Source organism: Hipposideros armiger, unplaced genomic scaffold (assembly GCF_001890085.2).
Source record: "Hipposideros armiger isolate ML-2016 unplaced genomic scaffold, ASM189008v1 scaffold_15, whole genome shotgun sequence".
Taxonomy (NCBI): Eukaryota; Metazoa; Chordata; class Mammalia; order Chiroptera; family Hipposideridae; genus Hipposideros; species Hipposideros armiger.
The window spans coordinates 833,446-840,081 of NW_017731365.1; positions in this window are offsets into that span (position 1 = coordinate 833,446).

Below are 6,636 nucleotides of genomic sequence, written 5' to 3' on the forward strand. Positions count from 1 at the left end.
CTAGGCTTCAGATGGAAGAGACAAGTCAGAGAGCCCCCACAGTGGAGAGGGCAGCGGGCATGTTCATAATAATGGTAGATGAAAGGGGAGGAACGCTTGTCCATGATGCCTTGAAAATGGCGCAGAACTTAGACCAGGGCTACTGAGCACAGCCTCAGTTACTGTTGTAATTATTATATGTATGGTCTTTTCTTTGTCCTGCCTCTTTCTGTAAACTGTGGTTAAAACGCTATGCTGTGGAAAATTAAAGAAAGGGTCTGTTTTCCTGAGTCGGATGAAATATCGGCCTGGAGACGCGGAGGAGTACAAGCAGCAGGGCGACAGCATAAGGCATCCAAAACGTAAACCACGGTGGGCCTCCTCTAAGCACAACGGAGAGAGCTCTGGGGACGGCTCGGAAACAGCCAAGAAACGCTTCAAGGGGCTGATTTCTGGCACAAAGATGTGGGGACTTGAACTATTGGAATCTAGATATTTAAAAGATTACGGGACCTTGTTTTATGTTTCGAAGCTCAGACACTTGAACAATATATCAAGTCTTCAGTAAGTGGCAACTATTTTTAATCATGTTAACTACTCAGTGAATGGTATAAAGCTCATATTGCATTTTAGCCAGGCTCTACCTCAATTTTAGCAGTGAGCAAGTACAAGAAAGAGGAAGGACTAAGCAACAATAAGGCGCCAAGCGAGAATAAGGCTAGAGGAATTGACCAAATGATAAGGCTCAACCCCAAAGAGACCTGGAGAGCAACCCAGTTGAAGTGGCTCGGGGGTTAGGAGGACACAGAAAACTTGCATTTAATTAGGTACAGTGACAATGTCTAAGAACCAAAAATCTAGTGAGTGGGGCCCTGGCAGCAGCAGTCTCCACCCAGCAGTGTCACTCTGTGTTAGGTGGTGGTGACGCCCTATTTCAGGTGGTTTATCTGGAAACTGGTCAGCATTAGATAGGGAGTCAGAGCCCCAGCCAACTGCACTGGGCAAAAAACTCAATCACCTGGATTGAACAAACATGGTAGAGAGTTAGAAAGAAGGCTGTGATTCGATGGACAAAAAAGTGCCCAGGCTTCACCTGAGCATACCAGGTAAGAGATTAAAATTCCAGATTCTATCTCCAAGGTGTATATGCTGGGGAACTGGGTCTGACAGGGCTGTAGATTATAAACACTAGTATCTACACAAGTGAGAAACTATTTTTTCCACAATGCCAGCTTAGTTCTTTGGAAGTAATCCATGCAAATGCTTATCATGTCCTGAGTTATAAGGACCCTTTGCATATAACGTTACAAGTAAGAGTAAGTATCTTCAGTGACAGCAGCCAGTCAGCGGAATAAGCAGAACCTTCACTATATGGCACGTGGCTGTGAATGATCCCTGTTTGGGTGTGCTCCTGTTTTCAATAACACAAACCTAAGAGATTACTATTTTATTATTAGAATTCATGTTATCAAATATAGGTATATTAACACTTACCACGTGCAAACCAGGAATCTAGGTCTCAGACATTATGCAACAGCAACCAGATATTAGAGAGTTTAAGATACTTCTAAAAGGATCAATTAATACCACTGATTCAAATATAAGGAAAATCTCAGTAACTTAAAAACTAGACCATGACTCACAGGCCCTTTCTTTTTTTTAAAGATTTTTATTGGGGAATTGGGGGATGGGTACAGCGCTGGGGAATTGGGGGAAGGGGAACAGACAAGTTGCTGTCCTTTTGTTCTTCAGTCTAGTTGTGGAGGACGTTGCTTCACTGGCCCAAGTTGGCACCATCATTGCGCTCTTCCCAGGTGAGGCAGATCAGTTGTCGGCTGCTGGACGGCTGCTCACGGCGGCTGCTGGCCACACACGGTAGCCCATGGCAACCCACTGCCACAGGGGCTGCAGCCTACGCCGTCGCCGGCGACTCACGGCAGCCCAGCTCCAGGTTGAGCTGTTGTTCAGCATCTTAGCTGTAGAGGGCAGTGTCACTGGCCCTCATATGTGGGATCCGAACCGGGGCCCTCTGGCATCCCAAGCCAGTTCTTAACCAACGCGCCACTCGGCAGGCCCTCACATACCCTTTCTGATTGCTGTCAATTTAAATAAGTTAAAACTTCTATTAACAATCTCAACGGTTTCCTCTTGCTCATACACAAAATTGATATTTTCCTTCAGAAACTAGTACAAACATTAAGAACCAAGTTTTAAAAATTCAATCCTGGGGTTTACATCTAGCAGAACTTCACAGAATCTCAGACTACTCACTAGTTCGGGAAATGTTCAGAGAAAAAGACTGACAAGGAAAGTGAGTAATAGATAAAAGGGGTTATTAGAGGATTCTCTTCTAGTCAGGCTAAGCCAGATCTAGTTTTTGTTCCTCTTTTTCTAAAGAAGATGAGGCAAAGCGTGAATCAATGTCATGTAGTTTTTGCTATCCGACCTTGCTCTCCTTGAATTTTTGCGGATAACTAAAGGCAATTAAACACACAAATAATTCATAGCTACCAATCTCAAAGAGGAGAAATAACATAAGGATGATATCTCAAAAGAAATTGCCAAGGATAAAGAGGCTTAGAGATATAGCTTTTGAGATTATACTGATATTTTGTCTTTACTCCTTTGCTAAATGGGAAGAAATCACAGAAAAGACACTACAACTTCTAAAAATGTTATCTAAAAGAAACAAAAAAAAATGCCTAAATCTTATAAAAGTTGTTTCATATCATCCTTTATCCCTTACAAAACACCTATAAAGACTTTTTAAATGACTTCATGATTTCATAAATTAAGTTTATATTTTCACATTTCTAATAGTAAATAATAATTGAATGAACACATTTGCTCATGTATTTTCAATGTTTATGAACTTGATTAAATTCCTTTCTATGGGTTTCTTATGACACAGAAATGCTACATAACCCAGAGTTTTACTTCAGGAAGAGGCAGGAGAAGAGAGGGACATAACTACATGTGCCCCCAAAATTCTTTCAGTTCTCTGATAAGCAATTTAATTCCACAAGACCCACAATCTGATATAGTAGCTTCATTGTGAATAAATGCATTTTAATCCCCCTTTGAGAACATTATAAACCAAGTATCATCTGTATCAGATACTTCTGGTGCCCTGCCCACACCTGTTCAGCCTCCTCTCTGATTCCAGGCACACCTGTGGAAGATAGTTCCTGACCCTCACATGGTCAGTGTCACACCTCACATTCACACCTCACATCTTTCATGGAATCGCTGGGCTTCTCCAAATGCCACAGATAACACAGGGCGCCCAATCAGTACGTGCATATCCATAGAAGCTCAGGGGACTGAGTGCCCAGGATTATCCCATAATCAGGGAGGCGAGGAACTGGTAGACAATTGCTCCTTCCAGTTGACTCCTAGGTAAAGAATTTCAAGAGCATTTTACGGAATCCTCAGAAGGTTCTGGGTAGCATCCAGCCGCTGCTGAGATCAGCAATGACTCTGATAACACAAGCTTGCCCTACATTATCCTTTTCTCTTTTCCTCATTCTGCCCAATCCCTCACCCCTGCTCCCTCGGTTACCACCCAAATAAACTACCTAGACACAAGTCCCTGTCTTAGGCTCTTGTGTTCAGGGAGAATCCAAGTCAACACCATTTATACCAGGGGCGGGCCTAGCGAGCGGGTCCTTAGGATGGAGCTCTTGAACTGGGTAACTCACAGGACAGATGGAAATAAGAGCCTGTTACTGCTGACAACCTCTGGCCTGTGGCATCTCACTAGTGTGGACTGACATGAAGCACAATGAAAGAGCTGACAGTGAGAGCCTATTCCCAGTCATGGATTCAGTGCCATCACATGGGTAATTCGAAAATGGTCATGGTTAAGAGAATTTATACCATAAAAATTGGCAAACACTCCAAATCAGGGCTCCCCCATATTCTACTGAGAGGCCTAGCTGTTTGGGAAGGGGCTATGAGACTCCTTCTTATATAAAATTTCAGCCAACACTCCAGTTTTCAGCTTCCTTTTTCCCATACTCTTATGTTTAGAAGTACCTAGTACTTTTTCCAGGTTTTATGCCACAAACCACCAAATCCCAAGGCTATTCCTGGTCCTATGGCATAAATCAGCTGTTTCCACTATGGTCAGCCTTTATCTAATACATGAAGTCTATTTTTAGCAATTAGAAAATTCTTTTAATAGTAAGTTTTGAGAAAGTTTCTAAATACATATTATATTATAGTTTGCCAGTGCTCAGGTAAGGATTCCATAAACATAAAAAGGTAATTCATACTAGTGATAATCTATTTTTTATAAAATTATACCATTTGTACTCCTGCTACAATGTATTTTCAACTTTTTCCTTTTCAGGGCACAACTATTTAATAAAAAATCAGATTTACTGCCTCTGCATGAGTCATTTAACTATATACTCACCTAATAGAAATATTAATTTATTATATTGCTTTTATGTAGTAAGAGCTGTCTGTCTCATGCACTCTAAAGATAAGGGACTTTTATTTCTCCCAGTGTTATCATTTGTCACGCATCAGAGTCCCCTGACTAGATCCAAAACAGAGAACAATGGTGATTAATATTGTAACAGAACCAAGATAATCAAGCAGGGAAAGGTATATGGAGATGGAGACAATATATATAGAGAGAGAGAGAAGCGCTAAAGTGAGTAGAATTACTTTTAGAATCTCCCTAAAACAACTCCCAATTCTTTTTTGACATCAGGAAGACAGTCATGTTTAACTATGCCCTTTCCCCACCTACCCAATCAGTCACCAAATTCTAATGATTCTAAATTCTCTCTCTCTCCATTCCCATTGCCCCAAATCAGAATCTTATAAATGGTCACCTAAACCATTGCAATAGCTTTCTAAGTGATTTCTCAAATTAGCATTCTCAATATTACAACATTCACCACACCATAACCCCATCAATCCATTCTCCACATTGTTATCACAGAGCTTTTTCTAAAATATAGTCTGATTATTTCATCACCTGCATACAAAGTCTTCAGGGCACTACCAGAATAAAATATCAACTCTTTAGTTTGGCATTCAAATCCCTTTACCATCTGGGCTCTCTCTATCTTTCCAATACCAATCCCTAATTAAAAGCATACAAATATACTAAGAACAAGAGATTTTACTTCTCTGAGTGGATATCTTTCAGTGGTAAAAGTATACAGACACACAGAGTACTTGCCAGTTTGTACACAAACTATACACTTCTTTTTCCAGTGAGCTTCCCCCAAAACACCCTCCAACCAATTCATAAAATTGTCCATTTTCCCACACCCTAACCAACCCTCCACATTATCAAACATTTTTAAATTAAATTTATTGGAGTGACATTGGTTAATAAAATTATATAGATTTCAAATATACATTTTTATAATACATCATCTATAGCTTGCATTGTGTATTCATCCATCCAGAGTCAGTTCTCCTTCCATCACCATATTTTTGACCCCCCTTCTTCTACCACCCCCCTTACCCTCTGGGTAATGGAGAAAAGAAATCCTCTTCAATAAATGGTGCTGAAAAAATTAGAAAGCCACATGCAAAAGAATGAAACTAGACTGCTGTCACCATATACCAAAATTAACTCAATATAGATCAACGACCTAAGCATAAGACCTGAAACAATAAATTCCACAGAAGAAAGCATAGGTACTAAACTTATGGACCTTGGGTTCAAAGAGGATTTTATGAATTTGACCTCAAAGGGAAGGCAAGTAAAAGCAAAAAATAAATGAATAGGACTATATCAAACTAAAAATAGAAACTATCAACAAAACAAAGAGACAACCACTCAAATGGGAGAAGATATTTGCAAACAACAGCTCTGATAAGGGGCTAATATTCAAAATATATAAGGAACTCAACAACAAAAAGACAAACAATCCAATTAAGAAACGGGCAGAGGACCTGAACAGAAACTTCTCCCAACAAGAAAACAAATGGCCAACAGATATATGAAAAAGTGCTCAACTTCACTAGCTATTAGGGAGATGCAAATCAAAACCACAATGAGATATCACCTCACACCTGTTAGAATGGTCATTCTCAATAAGTCAAATAATAGCAAGTGTTGGAGAGGCTGTGGAGAAAAAGGAACCCTCATACACTGCTGGTGGGAATGTAGATTGGTGCAGCCACTGTGGAAGGCAGTGTGGAGGATCCTCAAAAAATTAAGAATAGAATTACCATATGACCCAGCAATCCCTCTCCTGGGTATCTACCCCCAAAAATCTGAAAACATTTATCCGTAAAGATATATATACTTTGATGTTCATTGTAGCATTATTTACAGTGGCCAAGACATGGAAACAACCAAAGTGTCCTTCAATAGATGATTAGATAAAGAAGATGTGGTATATATACACAATGGAATGCTACTCTGCCATATGAAAAGATGAAATACTGCCATTTGTGACAACATGGATGGATCTTGAGATTATTACGCTAAGCCAAATAAGTCAGATAGAAAGACAAAAACCATATGACTTCACTCATATGTGGGAAATAAAACTGAAAGCAACAAAGGAACAAGACAAAGAAAGAAAGAAACAAAAACTCACAGACACGGGGCCGGCCAAGTGGCGCGATGGTTAATAACTCACTTGGGATGCCAGAGGGCCCCGGTTCGGATCCCACATA